We start from the raw sequence: 21491 nt of genomic DNA, 5'->3' as shown, positions 1-21491 counted from the left end.
ACCGGTTTCGTCCTTTTTAGGACTCATCAGGCAGGCTTAGTCGCGAGAAACCGCTGCTGTGATCTTAACCAAGCGGGCTTAAGTGCAAAGTACTGAAGCGATCGTTTGGTTAAGATCACAACAGCGGTTTCTCGCGACTAAGCCTGCCTGATGAGTCCTAAAAAGGACGAAACCGGTCGTAGGTTGTCGCTGTTGTTGTTGGTCGTGCGGTGAAGTTCATTGTTTACTATTGTTTCTTAAAAAAAAAAAAAAATTGGATGGCTTACATCATCTTAAACTTCCTATGAAAAATATGTTACACATTTATTAGTTATTAATATTCACAGCACTTTTCTCCTTTGGTATGATGGTAGCTGTTGCAATAGATCAAAAATTTAAAAAGATACATGATATTAAAACTTAACTTCGAACAGACCACTTATTTGTTAATTACTTATATATATTTTTTAAATATAATGGAAAACTACAACTGTTATGTTTATAAAAAATTTTAAAACTTTTCTACACTAGTACAGGGTTGCAACGCTCTGGCTAGTACAATTTCTTTGGAAGCATATATTATTTTTTGAATTTCTTAAAAATTTTTGCTATAAAAGGGTGGTAACTTCACTTGAATGTCCTTAAAAAATGAAAAAATTATTCAAAATGATAGTTTTCAAAATTGCCTACTATTTGAAAGCTGTTTTATTATCTGTTGCTAATTGAAATAACTTGAGGCTATAAGTTACTTGATCAATAATACCTATGTGCAAGAAGGAAATAGTTATAAGTATTTCAAAATTGTCTATTTTTAATTTTACTGTAAATTTGTGCCAACAGTAAAATTATCAAAATAACATTGCTGTTAGCAAAAAATCAGTTAAATTTATTTATAAGTTTGGTTTTATTGTTTAAAAAATTAAAATTTATACACAGTTTTAAATTACTGGTACGTAAAGTTTTTTTCAATTTATGTTAGCTTATTATTTTTGTTGTTTAAAAGCTTACTAAGGATTATGTTTGCTAAGTTTTAAAAAAGGTTTAAATTTTGTACTAATTATTTTAGTTTTAAATGCATATCTTTCTTTTTGATGCATAAATAAACATACTTGTACCAGTAATGTTTTTGTATTTTGATGACACATCTTCTAGAATAGTTTTAAGTTAATTAAAGTGTTTATAAGTTTTACTATAATGTAAATTAAGTCAGTCCTAATATCTATAAACCACTTGTATATTCTTATACTTTTTATTAAATGGAAAGTAAATTGTTTACATTTAAATATTCAGAAACCTTTTTAAGAGGAATTTTCAATAAGTTGTTTTGGTTTTTCCAATTAGATATATACTTAATAACTTTTAATGTTAAAATTCACTCATTAGCTAAAGTTTTATACAGTGCACAGGTAGGTAAAAAACGTTTTACATTTTGTAATATTTTGTTACAAGTTTCGTGTATAAGTTGAAAAATAAACTTATATTTTATTTATTGAGCTTCAATCAGTGCTACTTAAAATATACTCAGTTAACTTTTGTAAGTAAAATTTAAAAATAAAAACAGGGTTGCCACAAGGTCAGGAAAAATTAGAAAGATGACAAAAGTCAGGAATAAATGGGGATTTTTGAAAAAAGTCAGGAAATTTGACAAAATTTGAAAAAGTCATATTTTGTCAGCTCAAATTTTCTTAATTTCCAAAGCCTTCAAGTTGTAAAAAATTAGTTATAAGTCCTTTAAAGTCAGATTGAAATTGCAAAATTTCCCTAAAAACTTACAAAATAACTTAATTTCCAATGCCTTCATCTGGTAAAAATTGATAAAATATCCTTTATAAAACTGCAAAGTTTTTATATTAACCTATTGAGCAACTATCTTATTTGAGCAAGCAGTTTTTTTTTATGCTTTTTAGTATTGATGATTTGGGCAAGGAAACTTCCATAATGAAACTGTGACATATGCATAAAAGTTTTCTTGCATTTTTTTAGTTATATGATATCTCTCATGCAGCCTTTTTTGACATTGAACTAGAGTACCAAGCCTTTCTTGCCTTTAATGCGTGAGGACATTTCGTGCTTGGTAATTAAATTGCTGTGCATCATTATGAAAGACGTAATAGTTACGAACCTCAGCCTTAACCAGTTATTCATGGCTGAATTGAATAATCAAGCTTCCCTAAAACCTACCCTTGATCTTGGGTGTGCTGCAACCAATTTGCTTGCAAATTAAAGGAAAAAAGACCTAGTTGAGGAACAAAAGGTCTTAAATTTCTACAAAGAATGTAGGGTATTTGTTATAAAAGCGGTTGAAAATCTCCGGAGCAGAATGGCTATTGGAAGTAGATTCGTAAAAAACATGTCATGCCTAAATCCGCATAGCCTTTTTAATTAGAAGTCAAAATTGTTGTTAAGTGGTTTGCCAACATTTGTGCACTCCTTAAAAAAGTATAAATGTGCTCCAACTCTGAAGGTGATGCTAGCATAGAACAATTAAGAACTTTGGTAAATTGTCAAATGAATGCATTAAAGTTAAAGAGTTTCAACCAAAGTGAAGATAGTTTTGACCAATTATATTTTGAAACATTAAAAGTTACTACCAAATCTTCTCTTGAAAAGTTGTTGCAACCATTATTTGTGTTGCACAATGACCAGGCTGAGGTCGAACGAGTGTTTAGTATTAACAAAGCTCTGCTTGAAAACAGAATGAAAGTACTATTACGCCCAGAAGAATAACTAAGGATTATATGTATGCATACAAACTAGAACTATACCAAGTTAGAAAATACAAGTCTTTTCTGATAGAGTTGTTTATTGCAAATACATTAATCATACGCAGGTGGTTCAAGTGATGTAATGGAAGTTTGATGATTGAATTCATCAAAAAAAAAAACTGTTGTTTTAAACTGTATAAAAACAAAATTGAAATATTTATATAGTTTCAAGTGTTTGATTATGTATTTATGTAATAGTAAACTAAGAGTTTAGATTTAGAAAAGTCAGGAAAATTTTAGCAAAATGTCAGGAAAAAGTCAGGAAGTTTTTCTCAGCTTGATCTGTGGCAACCCTGAATAATTATAATTCTAACTTAGTTTATTACTGATTTCATTTATAGTGTACCCTGCAGAAGCTGTATAAATTGATAAGAATTTGAGTATATAGAGTATAGCTTTCGCTTCATATCAAAAGTTTTTGTCTTGTCGAAGTCAGTTAAAATAAAGAATAAATTATAAAATTAAATGATTATTAATACAAAAAAAGTTAATAAATGAATTTGCATATACAGCACGATTTTATATTATACATAGCAAAAATATTTTTAGACTGTTAGGTGTTACATTTGCACTAATAAAAAGTTTGTAAGGATAGTTTTTAATAACAATGAATTTTTTTGTAAAAGCAAGTTTTGTAGCTTTGAAGAGTTACAATCTTGCTGAAAAACTAAACACATTATGTTTAATGAATGTTTTGTTGTATAGTTAAACATTCAATTTGTAACTGGCAGCTCGACAATATATACATGTGACCAAAATGTCACCTCATGTGATAAGACTGATGCTACTGATGATTGTAAAACTGTGTTAATTTGTTTTGTTTGGTTAGCTTTGGTGTATATAACTGTTGTTCTAGGTTCTAATCAAACTAAGCATGTGTAGACATAAAATTACACGCGTCTTGAACGTAGTAAATTATCAAGCAACAAAGTAATCGAGCAACAAATGAAAATATATATTTCTTAAAACACTACTTAGTAGTGTTTTAAAACTAAGTAGTGTTTTATGGAATATATATTTTTAAACAGATTTGCTACTCTTTCAGTCATAAAACTAACTTTAAATCTAAATAACTGCACAGTTATTGTTGGTAATAATAAAAGAAAACACTACTCTAGCAGTTACTACCTAAAAAACTCTTAACTTTGTTGCTTGATAATTTACGACGTTCAAGACGCGTGTAATTTTGTGTCTACACATGCTTAGTTTGAAAAGAACCTAGAACAACAGTTATAAGTACCAACATTAACCAAACAAAACAAATTAACAGAGTTTTTCAATCATCAGTAGCATCAGTCTTATCACATGAGGTGACATTTTGGTCACATGTATATATTGATGAGACTAATGAAAATATAGTTTAAAAAGTCAAAATTTTGTTATCTTTATTTTAGCTACAAAAACATTCGCAAAAGTCTACAGAGCCCAAGTCTGGACTTTCGTATGCCGTGAAAAGATCTCACGTATTGCTCAGTTTACCGAAGGATTGCGGTCTGATGATCGAATTGGTACAATCAAACTTATGTTAACTTAATCCTTGTTTTATTTTTCAATTTGATTGTAAAGATAACTTTGGTTTTATCCAAACAAGAAAGTCTTATTTATTTTAATAAATGTATTTAACCTTGAAAGTTGAAGAAGTGGGTAGATGGTAATAAACAAATTTTAAAACTTTAGGTAATATCTATTATTACTACTAGTAATATTTAAGTGTTTTACACTGGATATTGCCGAGATTAAAAGTGCATTAAATAGTCAATAATTGTGCATATTATTTCACGTAAGTGATAACTCATCATGCATTGTTATAATTTATTGAACGAAAAAAAAACGCTCAAAATATTTCGTCCTAGGACGTGGTGCACAAAGAACCTTCCGGTTATCGAGTTACTAACCACTTGGATACATTTTAACCTCCTGTTCAGGTCATACATAAATATTTTTATATAGAAAATGCATTGATCGTAATCACAATTGTATTTTTAACCAAGAAACTAAGTTAATTTTTTTACTAATTTAAGTCAGATTTAAAAAGTTATAAAAATTTTATTAGTACAACTATTTTTACTTATCATTTTTTTTTAATAAATTTAATACTATCAATTGTTTTTAAATTTATATCATAATATCTACAGAATTTAAAACAGTTTAAAACATACACTTAAGTAATACTATTAAAAACTGGTCACTAAAAGCAAAAACTTAATATTTTACTATAGAGTTTAACAATAAATGTAGAAAAAACATGAAGTTTAAAATAGTTTCAGCAACTTCAGCAAGTAACTAATAAAACACTTTAAAAAGCTTAAATATCTATAATTTAGACAGCAATTTTTGTGTCTCAAAACATAATGTACTTGATACAATCTGTGTAGTTATAAATTTCCAATTATTTTTTAGTGAACCTTATGAAGCTATATTTTTCTAGAAATAGATAATTGTTATATTAGCATCGTCAAAATATTTTCAAATTAGAAGCTAAGAAATTAGTTTAAACATTATGTTAATACAAAAATTAGTAGTCACAGATTAGCACTTAAAAAGCTAAAATTCATAATAGTTACATACTTTTAATGGTGAGGTATTAATTTACTTTTTAGCCTAAACTCAAGCAGATCACAAATTTAAAAGTTTTATATTTTGACCCTAAAGAAACAAAAGAAGTTAAAGTTTTTTAATTTTTCGTTAAAAAATCTTTTAATTAATTATTTTTGATGTACCTTTGAACTTAGATAATTTGTTAGTAAAAAAAAAACAAATAAACTATTGTTTATGAAAACAAAACAAATTGTAAGTTTTTGACCAAATCAGACTTTAGATTGTACTCAAAAAAAAATTAGATGATGAAAGTCTGTAACTATATGAATTAGATCTGTTTATGTTTAAGTTAGCTGATAACAATAATTTGTTACCAGCTAACTTTAATAATTAATATAAAAGTGTAAAAATGTCCATAACTATCATACAAGATCTTCAAAAACAATTTTTTTTCCTACCTAGACTCAACAGCAAAATTGTTCATAAATCGCTATCCTACCAAGGAAGTAAGTTATGGATTAGGCTACCATTATGTTTAGGAAATACAAGTCGTTTTTGAAAGTTCCAGAATGAGCTTTAAAATTATCTATTAAATAGTGATTATCATGGTCATTAGTGATCATTGCTACTCTTCTGTTTATTTTTGTTTAAAGAGTTTATAGTGTTTGTCATTTAAAGCCTAACTTATTTTATATATTTTGTTTTTTTTGGTTCAAAAGTTGATTTGTTTGGTTACAATGAAAATAGTTTAGTCTAGATCGCAGCATTTTCTATCTGATTATTATTAAGATTATTATTTGAGATTACTATTTTGAGTTAAGTTCAGAATATTTACAAACTTTTATTTTTATTTTGTTTTTTTAGCATGCCAATGTAAAAAAAAAGTTATAAGTTATAGTTAAAAGTAGTTAAATAGTAAGCTGAGATAACTGTTTAAAGCAAACTAATGTTAAAAAAATCTCTTTTTCTGAGGAAATCAAAGAAAAAATTTCTTTTTTGTTATGTTTGCAAATATTGTTTGCTTTCTTTTATTACAATTTCAGACTTAGACAAGTATTCAAAATATTAAAAAGTATATTTTAAAATAGAACGACATTTGATATGGTAAATATTATGGGTGGGTGTCAGAATGACACAGCGACAAAATGACACGGTGCGTCACTTTAGCACGGTGCGTCACTTTGACACGGAGGGTCACTTTGACACGGCGACAAAATGACACCGTGGGTCACTCTGGCACGGTGCGTCACTTTGGAACGGAGGGTCACTTTGGCACGGCGACAAAATGACACGGTGCGTCACTTTGGCACGGTGACAAAATGACACGGTGGGTCACTTTGGCATAGCGACAAAATGACACGGTGCGTCACTTTTGCACGGAGGGTCACTTTGGCACAGCGACAAAACGACACGGTGCGTCACTTTGGCACGGAGGGTCACTTTGGCACAGCGGCAAAATGAAACGGTGCGTCACTTTGACACAGCGACAAAATGACACGGTGCGTCCCCTATAGCATGGATAAACAAACTTATAAGCAAAACTAATCTTCTTCAGTAATATAACTTAAATTGTAAAACTTTGATAGTAATTAGTTAAACAAAAGATTTATTATATTTTTTCCAAATTATAGTAGCTTGATACATTTGAAACTATATATGATATAATGCTTTAAAATTTAAGTCCAAGTATAAAAATAAAAATATTCTTTAGTTTTATTTTTTACGTTTCACAACTTTTCATATTTATGTAATGAATATAATTGAGTTTTTTTTTGTTAAGCGTTTAATTAATTATTAAACATTATTTGACATTAGAATAATTTCTTTCAAACTATATAAATGAGACTCAATTTTTAGAACAAGATATATTTCATGCTTCTTTCATCAGTTGTATACTAAGCAATAAAAATAAAGTTTGAAATTTAACTTATATAGTGGAAATGCAATCAACGTAATTAATAATAATAAAGCAAAGAGTAATTAACAATACATAAGTACTTATAATTACAATGCAACTAAAAAATTAATAATAAAACAGAGCAACAACTTATAAAACAATTTAAGAAAACAACGAAACAGTATAATCAAAATCTTTATGTTTACATAACTTAGGTTTTCTAAAAAAATACAAATAGCCTCAAGTTTAATTAAATCCGAAATGTGAAAACATTTTTTAACAATTTTAAATCTTTTTAAATTATGATTACTAGCACAATCAAGGTTATTTACTAAGTGTTCAGAAATAGCAGATCTTTTTGAAGCATTTATTACTCTAATAGATTTAATTTTCTCATTACTCTTACAAAATTCGTCAATAATTTTTGGAATATGTTCTTTTATTCTTTTGCCAAATTGTCTTGAGGTCATCCCGATATAACTGGCTTCACAGAAGCAGTTAAACTGGTAAACTACCATACTTTGTTTAATTTCTGCTATCGGATTTTTTCCTCCAGGTCTGAACATTGGTTTCGATATAAAAATAACAATTGGCTTATGTCAATAAGAACTCAGGAGTGTTAGAAAGAGAGATTTGTAAATTAATAAGTAGGACGTATCATTCGGCTAAGCCAATTGTTATTTTTATATCGAAACCAATGTTCAGACCTGGAGGAAAAGATCCGATAGCAGAATTTAAAGAAAGTGTGGTAGTTTACCAGTTTAACTGCTTCTGTGAAGCCAGTTATGTCGGGATGACCTCAAGACAATTTGGCAAAAGAATAAAAGAACATATTCCAAAAAGTATTGACGAATTTTGTAAGAGTAATGAGAAAATTAAATCTATTAGAGTAATAAATGCTTCAAAAAGATCTGCTATTTCTGAACACTTAGTAAATAACCTTGATTGTGCTAGTAATTATAATTTAAAAAGATTTAAAATTGTTAAAAAATGTTTTCACATTTCGGATTTAATTAAACTTGAGGCTATTTGTATTTTATTAAGAAAACCTAAGCTATGTAAACATAAAGATTTTGATTATACTGTTTCGTTGTTTTCTTAAATTGTTTTATAAGTTGTTGCTCTGTTTTATTATTATTTTTTTAGTTGCATTGTAATTGTAAGTACTTATGTATTGTTAATTACTCTTTGATTTATTATTATTAATTACGTTGATTGCATTTCCACTATATAAGTTAAATTTCAAACTTTATTTTAATTGCTTAGTATACAACTGATGAAAGAAGCATGAAATATATCTTGTTCTAAAAATTGAGTCTCATTTATATAGTTTGAAAGTAATTAATTATTATCAGGAAATGTTATAAAAAATAACTAAGATTTAATTTTATACAGTGTTATTTCGTTGTAAGAATAAGTCATGCGTGTTTTAACTCTAGTTTTTGAAAATACAGAGTTTAGCTGCTTTTGTAGTATCTAGCCAGTTATATTAAATATGTTTAATATTTTAACCTAGTAGTTTGTTTAAACATAAAAGTTTTATTACTACTGTTTTTTAAACGACAAAAGGTTATCGCTCGAAAAGTTATACCAAAGAACATTTCAGTTATCGAGTCGTAAATCACATGCTTTAACAATCTATTACGTGCAGTTAAAAATAAATTTTTTTAAATTTAAGTCCTAAATTTTCAAAAACATACAGAAAAAAAAATTCATCAAAAGTTAATAACTTAGGATGTTTACTTAAAACTCTGTATTGAAAATGTATAATAAACTTGTCTAAAAGCAAATAATTAAAATAAACGGTCCTGGAGCATAAATTTTTGAAAAAGTTAAAAATAGTATTATGAACAGTTGAGAGAAAATTAAGAGTCTGATGCAACCATTCATGCGCATTTATAAATTTATCACTTTTAAGAAAATTAAGCACTAGAGGTTATACAACTTGAGTCCTAATAAATCAAAGTTAGTTGTTCTTAAAAATAGTCTATTAAATGTTAAGTTTATCGTCAATTTAGTTAATTCTAATAAAGTTAATACTTCAAGTCTTTTTAATTTTTACAAAACTTTGTAGCCTAAAATATAAAGAATTAAACTTAGAGTATGACAGATATTATAGTATTTTTTTCATTTAAGGAATTAAATAGCATTTATACTATTAGTTTTAGTATTATAATAGTAAGAAAAATTGTACTTTGTTAAAGCAAGTCTACAATAGTCTATTACAAGTGTGTAATAGTGGTTTATTGAGTTTTATTTAAAGAGATGCTTGATGTAGGGAATGTTTTGCTAAAAAAACTAATTTATTTGCGGTTATTTGCACTTATACTTTTATTTATGCAGTTTTAGTGTTAGGTGCACAAATTTATTTGCGAATAAGCATTATACTTCTACTTCTAAGTGCACGATATATGTTGCAACTAACAAAAGTCGCATAGAGGCGTAAAATTTCGATCTTTTAAGTCAAATGCACAATGATTTTTTGAAGATGTTGCTACTAACGTAAATCGTCAGGAAACGCAGTATTTTAGTTCAAAATTGTCAGCTATTAGGTCGTCAAAAGAGCGCAAGTATCACTTTTTTTAAGCATAAAATCGAAAAATAAGAACCGCATTACAATTTAGAATTACAACAGCAGAAAAGTTGTTTTCGATAACGTCTGAGTTTTAGTTTATAAAACAAATTATCCTCTGTGTTAACACCTACTAGTTTATTGTTTTGATATGCTGAATGATTGATCTAAAATGTAGATTGTATTTTATAAATCAGAATGTTGCTGAAGTTTAAAAAATAGGTTTATATGAGTTTTTATCTTTTTAGTCGTAAAATGGCAAGTCATTTTCTAATTTTTATTACTCGTATCAAGTTCTAGTACAAAACTGTGTTTAAGTTTTTCCATTCGAAAGAAATCAAAAATAAATTCCCTTTAACTTTGGCAGTCGTATTTTGTTAAAAAAGTTGCTGCTTTTGCATCTTTGTGAACTTTGTTTGATACAAATAATTATTTGTCGTTTATTAAGCACAGCTTTTAAGCACACCTTACACCTTGCTACTGCTTAAAAATGAGTATGTTGTTTATAAGTACAACGATGGACAATAGAAGGTTTAAACATTACGTGTTTCACTTTATTTTATGAAGTCACAATCAAAAATTCCTGCGGTCTTTGTTTTTAAAGTTAATCAATGTGATTGTTGCTGATTCTACAAAACTGGTTAGAAGACAGGAAACCGAAAAGTTTCCTAGAAAAACAAGATCGTTGTCCATACCAATGAAGATTGAAATTTCACAACAAATCGTTCCCTTCCTTATTAACTACCGTGTCATTTTGTCGCTGTGCTAAAGTGACCCTCCGTGCCAAAGTGACGCACCGTGTCGTTTTGTCGCTGTGCCAAAGTGACCCTCCGTGTCAAAGTGACGCACCGTGTCGTTTTGTCGCTGTGCCAAAGTGACCCTCCGTGTCAAAGTGACGCACCGTGTCGTTTTGTCGCTGTGCCAAAGTGACCCTCCGTGCCAAAGTGACGCACCGTGTCGTTTTGTCGCTGTGCCAAAGTGACCCTCCGTGCCAAAGTGACGCACCGTGTCGTTTTGTCGCTGTGCCAAAGTGACCCTCTGAGCCAAAGTGACGCACCGTGTCATTTTGTCGCCGTGTCAAAGTGACCCTCTGTGCCAAAGTGACGCACCGTGCCAGAGTGACCCACCGTGTCATTTTGTCGCTGTGCCAAAGTGACGCACCGTGTCATTTTGTCGCCGTGTCAAAGTGACGCACCGTGTCATTTTGTCGCCGTGTCAAAGTGACCCTCCGTGCCAAACTGACGCACCGTGTCTATTTGACGACCGTGTCATTTTGTCGCTGTGTCATTCTGACCCGCTCCCAAGTATTATTGTTGTTTTTTTCTTATTAAAAGCATAAATTTTACAGTACTAATCTTTAAACTTTAATTTATAAAAGTTAAGTTCAGTTCTGGTAGAATTCACTTTTTTAGAATTATCAATAAATTATACAATAGTTTGTTTATCTATTCAAATGTAAAATTTATTTTAATATCCAAATAAAACTATTAAATAAAATTACACTTTTACTTTCTTTAAAAAGGTTGTAACCTATCATTCATTTATTCACATGTTTGCTATTAGTATGGTTTATCTCTTTTTATAAGTTCAATTGAAGTTATATATATATATATTTTTAGTTCTTATGTTACTAAACAAGTTTTTAAATAAACTTTTAAACACAAAATTTAGTTAATTTACGTTTAACTTTCTTTTCTTTCATTTCCTGTAATTAATTGATTTATTACAAAAGACTAAATATTTAAATGATTAAAAAAAAATTATGTGTAATAGCTCGTAAGAAACTTTATTTATATGTGGTGTACGACTCGATAACCGAAAGGTTCTTTTGTACACTAGGTCCTTGGACCAAACTTTTTGAGCGTTTCTTTTATCGTTCAACAAACAATATAGATAGTTATTAGGTTTCAAGCTATTTTTTTAAATCAAAAGACTTTCTAATTCATATTTTACTTCTCATTATACATTTAAGATAAATTTTGACTACATTATTTTGATTCATGTTAATTTTGAAGTTATGCACAATTAAGTTTGAGATTAAATATCTGGTCAAAAAAAGTTTAACAAAATAATAAATTCAAGTTAAAAGTCATTATATTGGTAAATATTTATTACACACTTAGACTGTTACTAAGTTTCATCGCTGAACGGATTGTTAAATTGTGATTCTTGTTTGAATTGAACAGTTAGTACCAATATTAACATAAAAAAGTATATTTTTACAGTTTTTTAATTTGATTGATTAACCTAACAAACTTGTTTTTTTGGAAGTCTAATGTCTTTATAAAAGCTTATCATAGTTTTTAACTTTCACAACAGCATATACTTTATCTGAAGTAGAAACAGCCATATATTACATAAGAAAAGTATTAAGAAAATGTAAAACGATTTGTAGTTTATTAATTAGGACTTATTATCTAGTGGTATTATAATATTTTGTAACTTATTTAAAGAGAGTTTTAAACGTTAAGTTGTTATTTTTCGTTTTAAGAAAAATATCTTGACATAAAATAGATTTTTTCACCATAGTACTTAAGTAGAGGCAGATGCATAATGTCTAACTTTTGAATTGAGTTAAACTTTGACTTTCTACATTTTAACTGATTCCCTTAATATATGTGCTTGCTTCTCAACGAATTCTTTTACTAGACCTTCTTATTACTTAAAATAATCTACTCCTCAACTTCTTCAAGTCTATATAAATAAAAAATTACGTTTGTTCTAATTATACTTTAATGTTATTTATATATAACAAGTATTTGTAAGCTTTGTTTTAAGTTATTTTGGACAAACAATTTCAAATGTTAATTGATACTCAAATAAATATGTCAATAAAATTATTTTTGTTTGTTTTACACAGAGTATTTATAAAATTAGTATACAGCTAGACTGTTGATTTACTCCTAACTTTTTTAAACAAACTTTAATCTCCAATAATTTCCAGTCGTGAATTAAAATTACAACTTATCAGGAAATTATAGTGGGAACAAAATAGAAATTAAATACACAACTAAAATTTCTTTATAGAGTTTTATCTAAAATGGTAGTCCTATAGAAAGCTTAAACAGGATTTGTTTATAATTTAGCCTTTTTCTTAGAAGTTTTCTTGAAAAAATTAATACTTTAATTGGAAAGTTTTTGATTTGTAGTTTTCGCTTACTTATCTTTATTTTTTAAGTTTTGATTAAACGAATGACTAAATAAAAAAGGACTGACAAAATAATGTAAAAATATATTTCTAAACTACACTTAAAGTGGTATTGAAAACAGAAAAATAAGCTTAAAAAAACACCGACTATCATAAATTTGGTTACCAGGTGTTGAAAAATCAGTAAAATACAAAACAGTATCTATCTAAATTGAGCATCAAACTCAGCAGAATTCCTTTTTTCAATACATGTCTCGCACTTAGGTATGTTATGCTACATAAAACTAGTTACTTAAAACAATGATCACAAATAAGTTTCAATAATATTTAATATAAGAGTTGGTTACAAACTTGTATTGTATTCAGAATACTTTACCGTGGAAAAAAAATATTCTGAAAACATTTTAATAAAATCAAAGTATTTGCGGATTTTTCAATACTGTCCTTTGCCTACATTTGTTGTGAAGAAGTCTTGAGATTTCTTAACGTAAAACGTTGTTTCAAAATATTTTTATTACTACTTCATAAGTTCATAAAGGTACAAATTTGGTATAAGATAAAGTTAATTTTACTTAAATTAATTGTGCACTTCTATTCTTTGTTTTATTATAGATTAAAATCTCTAAGGTGATAAGAGATAACACAGTTTTAATGTCTCGCACTAAAAACATGACTTGGACAAAACATTACAAATACAAATAAAAAAACTTAAATACTTTGGAAATAATAAAAACCATTCAACATAAATTTAAAATCTGTTCTAAAAATATAACAGAACATTTTAGTTTTACATTAAACTTCTTTATCAGAGAATGCACTGTCAAGAAGAAAATTTACAAAAAGTCAAAAGTTTAAACAAATAAATCAACATGATTTGTTTATTGTTTGAATTTAACATTAGAAAATAACAAACCTGAATGAACTTTATCAGTATACTTTACTCAGAAAGGCGAAATATTTTATAATAAAATTTATTAAAATCAACGTATTTGCGTATTTTTGCATATTGTCTGTTGCTAACATTTATTGAGCAGGTGTCTGAAATTTCTGATTACAAAACGTTGTTTCCTAATAGCTAAAACATGTATTCTGTCAGGTTTAGATTAACTTGTGTGTATAGGTGTAGTAAGTATCTTAATGTTTTATAACTTTTTACAACTTAACAATTTGCGTCAAAGATTTTAAACTTATACTTGAAAACAAAGTCATCATATAATCAGTGTATAGTTTTCAAATAGAACTTCAGTGCTTGTTTTATAAAAAATATTAACTGTTTATTTGCAATAAGTTACATGTATTTCAGTGAAAGTTGGATATCTTTATTTAAATAACTTATCATGTGAAAGAAACTTTATCCCGGTTTTATTTTATCTTTTATATATAATTCACTTCCAGTTGATCTGTTTAAAATTGAGAAATGCTACTATTTTATGTTCTTAAAACTTACAATCGAATCCGACATTAAGAAAAAGTTATATGTTACATAACTTTTTAAAATGAAAAGTACATTGTTCAAAAAAATAAAACGTACACTTAATCAGAATTGTATACACTAAGAGTAGCATTAACTCAAAACCATTGCTAGAAATTTTTGTTTTAACTTTAAATAAAACATACAGATACTGAAATTGAAAATTGAAACAAACAGCATGTTGAAGTTGATTAAAAGTTTGAACCTAATTTTTCTGACGTTCAGAAATTATGCTTATTTGTTTTACTTATTACAAAATTAATTTTTTGCACGAATCCTTCCAGTGGTCATATGTTGCGCAACTAATCCTACCAAGCGTATAATAAAATAGTTTTAAGTAATCATAAAATAAAGTAGTTAGAACACGGTCCATGAAAGCTTTTGAAACAGTTGTTAAAAAAAAAAAACAGTGAGTACTTTTTGATTTGTTGTGTGTTTGATATCTTTAAGTTTTAGTTTTTAGAGGATCAAGTATTGCTGTAAAGATAAAATATATCTTAATGTCCTTTGACATAATTGAAATATAACTAATTTCCTTAAGCTTAATAAAGAATCAAAATAAAAGATTTTGTCATAACATCTAAAATTTTAGGTTTCAAAAAATGTGCTTAAACTAATATATATATAATCAAGTCTTCGAATGTTTAAGAAAAAAAAAACTTTTCTTTATTTGTAATGTATTTTTTTTTCATTATTACTAAATATTTTTATTTAATAAAAAATACATACATCAAAAACTAATATTTTGCTTCATTATAACCTAACGTAATTATGAATAATAAAAATCTCGCTTAAGTTTGATTTAGGATCAAAAACATGCTATAATTGAAATTAGTTGGTAACCGTATTCAAAATACGGATAAAAAACTTTAATAGAAATTAAACAATAAATATCACATTATGAAAGTATTTATTTTAATACAAATTTAGCTTTTTTAAAAACATTTTACCTTTTTTTAAACAATTATAAAAGTCTTAGAGAATTTTATTTTTTATCTGAGTTGTTTGATTTCATGCATTAGTTAAAACTCTAATCATTTTATTTTGAATTTTTTTATTGGTTTAAAGTTTAATCTTTTGGTTTTTCCTCCGAATACATTAAACTCTTATTAAATCCTATATTTTGTATATAAACTTTAGTATATAATTAATATTTATTTAGTTGGAAAGTTCTGTAACAAAAGTTAGATTTATTAGATTATAACCACTACAGGAATGATTAATAATTTAATAAACTATTAGCTTTTTGTAGAATGTATATGAAATATATATAATTCAATACGACTTTAATGTATGTGGAGAAAAAAAGCCACAAAACTTGAACTAGAATAAAAAATTATAAAGAGCAAAAAGTTGATAAAAACGTTGTAAAAGTCTGCTTAATCTGCCTGAATATTTCAAAATATTTTTCAAAAAGTTGTTGTCTTAAGTAAACACTTTAAAATATATTTTCAAAAATAGTCATTTTATTTATTATACGTTTGTTAATATTTTACCATCGGTTTAATAGTATCAATTTAAGTTCATAGTTTTCTTAACCTTTTTGTTTACTATTTTACACACCATCGCTACAAAAATGGTTGGATATTTTAGCTCATGGCTAAAACACCCCTATTTACTTTATCAATTACAAAAAACATATAAAAATGAATGCTTTAAGCTATAAATATGCCTAGGTTTAGGAAGTATTTAGCTAAAACAAATATTTAGCAAAAAAGTTACTACTTACAACAGTGTTTAGTTTAGACTATCAATTAAATGAATTACTAAATTAAAAAAAGTAGTAAAAAATTATTTTAACAATAAAAAAAAAATTTTTAACATAAAATAAAATACCAGTAAAGTTTTTCTTATTATAATATATATTTAAACTGCTTTATTAAATTACAGTTGTTTGTTGTTACACTTAGCTTTAAAGACGATTGAATTAAAAAACAGGGTTCAATACATACACGTGTTTAAAGTTTGACATAATGTTCTAGCAAAGATATTTTTTAGAACTGAAACATGGCTTAGAATAAAATTTTGATTGTACTAATGTTTTGCTACAAACTTGAACTTTTAATACCTAAAAATTTTCTAGCATTAAATGCTTTAAATGCGTTTTTAACGTTTGGAGTTATTAAATATATTTTTAAATGTAACTTTAAACACAAGTAAAAAAGATTGTGAAGTTAAAAGATAAGAGAAATTGAAAATCAATAAATCACCAAATAGGTAGTTTAGTAGTCTAAATGTTTAGAAAGATTCTTTATATATCAAAACACTTTACTTAAAAGATACCTTTATATAAACGGTATTTAAATAAGGTAAATGATAAAAAAAATAGTACACCCACCCAACGAAAAAAAGTTTAAGTATGGTTTTGTAAACCTAACTGAAAAAATCTATTGGATTTATTTTGATGTGTATTGTATTACATATTACGTAAAACATTTCTGTAAAAAAAGTTGTAAAATTAATCTTATTAAATGCATAATGTAATTAAAAACCGTAAGAACTTGTTTTGGTTTACCAAAACTTTCTAATAAATAGTTGTAAAAAAAGTATCTCAAGTTTGACTTTATTTGTTCAAAGAATAGCTGTTTTCATAAACTCCTAAGTTTTTAGTTTTTTATAGAGTGTATACTATAATGTCAAAAAACTATTTTAATACTTACCTAGTTTAACATTAACTTAAAATAACCTGTTAAAGAGTCATTAACATATTTCTACAAGTATGCCTTCCTTTATTTCAAACACAGTTTAGTTTAAAAAACTTTATTCAAAAAAATAAGTGCAGACTAATTTGAAAACAGTTAAACTTTTTATGTTATGAAAAAATACAGCCAAACTAGTGTATAACTGCAATGTATATTTTTTATAAAACATAGTAAAGCAATTTTAGTGTATAAGTAACTAAAACAATAGTATAATAGAAAATCGGTAAACTAATTTTAATTAAGATAATGGAAGATTTCAGCTAGTAGAAACATAGACGCTAAAATATTCCGAAAAGACAAAAATGTCATAATAAAACAAAAACAAGGAAAAAAAGCATAAAACGGAACCACATATAAGTTATTTCCAACGTAAAAAGAATCGAATTGTGTAATCAAAAATCTTTATATTTTGTAAAGCTCAACAAAACATTATTAGATTTGATTAAAAACAGACATTAAGCGACACGATCCGTATTCAAAAGTAAACAATTTTGTTAAATGTTAAAATTTTATCTTACAATAAGCAAAAATTTCAGTTCGCTGGCAGTACTTTTTGTGAATTGTTTAATTTCATGCAACAATTAAAAAGAAACATTTTTACTTTTTTTTTAGCTGGTTTTAAAGTTCATTTATGTGTGTTTTTAACCGTTTAACTTTAAGTTTAAAGTTTACATAAAACCTTCTGTTTTGATGGTAGCATATATAATGGGATTAATTTAAATATTTTATGGTAAAAACAAAGTAGTTATGATAGAGGCACAAATTTTCTGATACGAATGAAGTTTTTAAGGTAAGTTGAGAGAAGTACTGGTCTGGCCAGTAAAACAACAATATGTTATAGTAGGGATTGGAAATCAAGTTTTTTATTTATTGTAAGTTTGCTGAAAACATAGTTTTATCTAAAAGTTAGGCTGTGTTATGAACTGACTACAACTAACTACAGCCCTTTCGAAGAAACAACATTTAAAAAGTTTATCAGCCACTGATTTAGGCTGTATTTAAAAAAAAACTTAAAAGTTTTACAATTGCTGTTTTGTGTAGATAAATAAGATTTTACGTTTAAAAAACCCAATTTCAAAGTGATATTTATAATCTAAACATATATAAGTCTACTTAAAATTAAATCTATGCTGCTAAATATTTTTTGCTGTACATAATAAAAGTTTTTTAATAAGTATAACAGTATTCAAAGTTATAGTTTAAAAAATGTTTTGAATAATCAAAGTGGTTGTCTTAAATAATTAAATTTTTATTTTACTAAATTTTGAAAAGTATAAAACACAACACCTCTTACCAAATATAATATGAAACTATTGAATTATGATTTTAACTTGACTTTTTATAACTTTCTAAGCAAATATTTTAAATTTTAAAATTCATAATAATGTACAAAGCTTGAGGTATTAAAAATAACTATTTGCATTTTGTACTTAAGTTTTGTTACTTTATTCAAAATACTTTTGTAAAAAGTTTAAGTAAACTACATTTAATAACTGAAGTCTACGAAGGAAATTCATATATCTTTAAAAGTGTATCTTACGTTTTAAATTAACAAACTTTTATGAAAAGCACTAAGATTTTTAAACAAGTTATTTTCAGTCTAAAACTTTTCAAATATATATTTCAGTATAAGTTTGATGTATAATATAATAATTAAGTTTAAAATTATCTATATATTTAAATTATGTTTTTAGCAGATTATTTACTAACAAAAAAAAACTATAAAAATATTAAAAACTAATATAATAACTAGTTTATGTCTTCTAACTTTTTAAAATAAATTTATTAATTTTTTTTAAGGAAAAGGTCTATATGGACTACATACTACTTTTTGTTATTAGCTAATAGAAACTTCTTTTAGTGTATCAATAATTTTCATTTGATCATTAGTTTGTATTAAATAAAAATTCATTGACAATAGTAAATTACAAGTAAAGCTGCTAAACATTATTTCAAATCCTAGACTACCACCTCAGTTCTTCACATATGCCGCATATATTCCCATGTTAATTTTTAATTTTTTAATAGAGTTGAGCAGACGAACTTACACAGCAGGTAACTGTAAATTACAAGTATTTTCACTGATTAAATTCATTTATGAATGATTTTTAGACAAGAAAATTGTTCTTAGGTGTTAATGTATTTACAGGTTGACGTTTTATCAATTACTTTATTTATTTATTGAATTAAAATAAATTTAATACTGATGATAAAGCATCTGTAATTGTTTGACAACATAATTAAAGTTGTTTGAAATAAGTTGGATGTCAAATGTATTGTTTACATAAGTATATTAATATATTTGAGAATTAATAAAAGCTTTAGGGTATTTAAGTTTAAATTTTAATAAGTTTGCGTGAAAATAAAATTCATTTAAAATGTTTTTTGAAAGTAAACTGCGAATTGAGTGCTTCTACTATTTGTGGCTAACAACATAATGGCTAAAATAGAATAAAAAATATTAAAACATTGTATTTTAAATAAAGCAAGACTGTAAAACAGCTTAAGTCTATATAGAAACAAGCTTTTAGAAATAAAATAGATTTTAAAGTTTGGTCAAGAAAGTAGTTGAATAGAAATAGTCTAAAATTAATCTGAAAATTAAACTAACTTAAAAGTACTTATAATTTTGCAGTTCAATAAACCTTTATCAATAAAAAAAAACATTTTAATTTTTAAGCATCTAATTACCTATTTATTTACGTTCTAAATTATCACTCGAGGGTCAATGATAACACAATAACTGTAAGCGTTTATTAATGTTGTTGACTATTATGTTGTTTTGACAATACATTTTGTATTTTTAAACCGTAGTCACGAACATTTTCTTATACTGCAACAGAAGACGCACGAAGTTCTAAATTTAGAATTAAAAGTACCGCAACAGGATTAGGATCTTACATAAACACTACAAACTCTTGAAAGGTGTTTTATATAAAATGTTATTTTGACTGCTGTTATTTTGAAGTAAATTTCAAAAGCAAAGCTAAAGTTTAATTTGTACATAAAATAAACAGTTTAAAAATTGAGCTTTTATAAAAACTATTCCGAATGAACTGACTGTTTTTGTAAACAAATTAACACTTCAAGTATTTCTAAATTAATAAAATGTTATTTAAAATTTATTTAAAACTACAACTTTGTACGTTAATTAATGACAAACGTTTGTTTATCTAGTTACTTTTTTTATGGTTGTTTTTAAAGTAGATAAAGAACAATACCCTTTGTAAAATAAGTTTGTCAATGTAAATAGTAATTGCAAACACTAGATTTTTATTAAAAATGATGAAAAAATGGTCGAAGTTTCCCTGTTTTCGTTTTTAATCGATTAAAGTATAAAACCATAATTGGTGGTCATTAGTTAAAAGGCTTGGTGCTAAATATTGTCAACAAATACCTCAAAATAGGAAGCCTCTGCTTTATTATAAAAAGTTTAAGTTTTTATATACTGATTTGAAGCTGAATTATTGTAGCTTAATATATATTTAATTTTAGTTAAACTTCCTTAGATAAAAAGTTGTATTACCAGATGCTTAAAGACTTCTAATGTTACTAGTTCGACTAGAACTAGATTCTTAATTAGATTTGTATTAAAACTTTAATATATTTTTCAATAAATCATTTGTATTTTTTGACAGCATAATTTAATTAGTTCATAAAATTTGCTTTATTATTTGAAATTAATCAAGTTATAAACAGCTTGGGACTTTTTTAATTAAATTAAAGTAAACACATGATTACTTAAAGATAAATACAGAAATTAAAATGTATTTTCATCGTTGTTACTTTACAAAATAGTATTTCTAAAAATACAAAGTAATATGTGTTTATACAAGTGTAAGTTTTTCGAAATTAATAGTTAGAAATGTTTCAAACATTTATTAAAGTTTTTACTAGACATAAAAAAATGTTTGTCTTTAGTGGCTATTTGTTATTAGCTAAAATTTAGAAACCACTGTTTCCTAGTTTGTTAAAATAATTTTAAATTTAAGTAACGTTACTCTCATTATAACAAAAAAAATGATTTTATAAAAGTAAATAAATACCAAAAAAAAACAGTAAAACTTAAAATAATGGTTGTTAACTAGCTCAAAAATAATAACTATAAAGTAGCATATTTGTTTGAGTATTATTTTGATTGCCAAATGTTGTTGATAGTTTAATTCTCATACAATAAATATACTTTTTTTTAGCTGAACTGCATATAATTGATTTAATAACATCACACCTCATTTATTAACTTTAATAAACTAAAATATGTGATTTAGTGTTCAAATTAGATGATAAAATAACTAAAACTAGAAATGATTTTAGAAAAACTGAATTTGAGCGTTTGCACTTTTTTAAAACGCCATTAAAAATATACTTTATAATTTAAGTAGATGATAAGGTTTACAAGTATGCAAATTTATTGTTCAA

This window comes from Thalia democratica, chromosome 5, assembly GCF_965202585.1.
Source record: "Thalia democratica chromosome 5, ktThaDemo2.hap1.1, whole genome shotgun sequence".
Classification (NCBI taxonomy): Eukaryota; Metazoa; Chordata; class Thaliacea; order Salpida; family Salpidae; genus Thalia; species Thalia democratica.
This window is presented reverse-complemented; position numbering follows the sequence as displayed.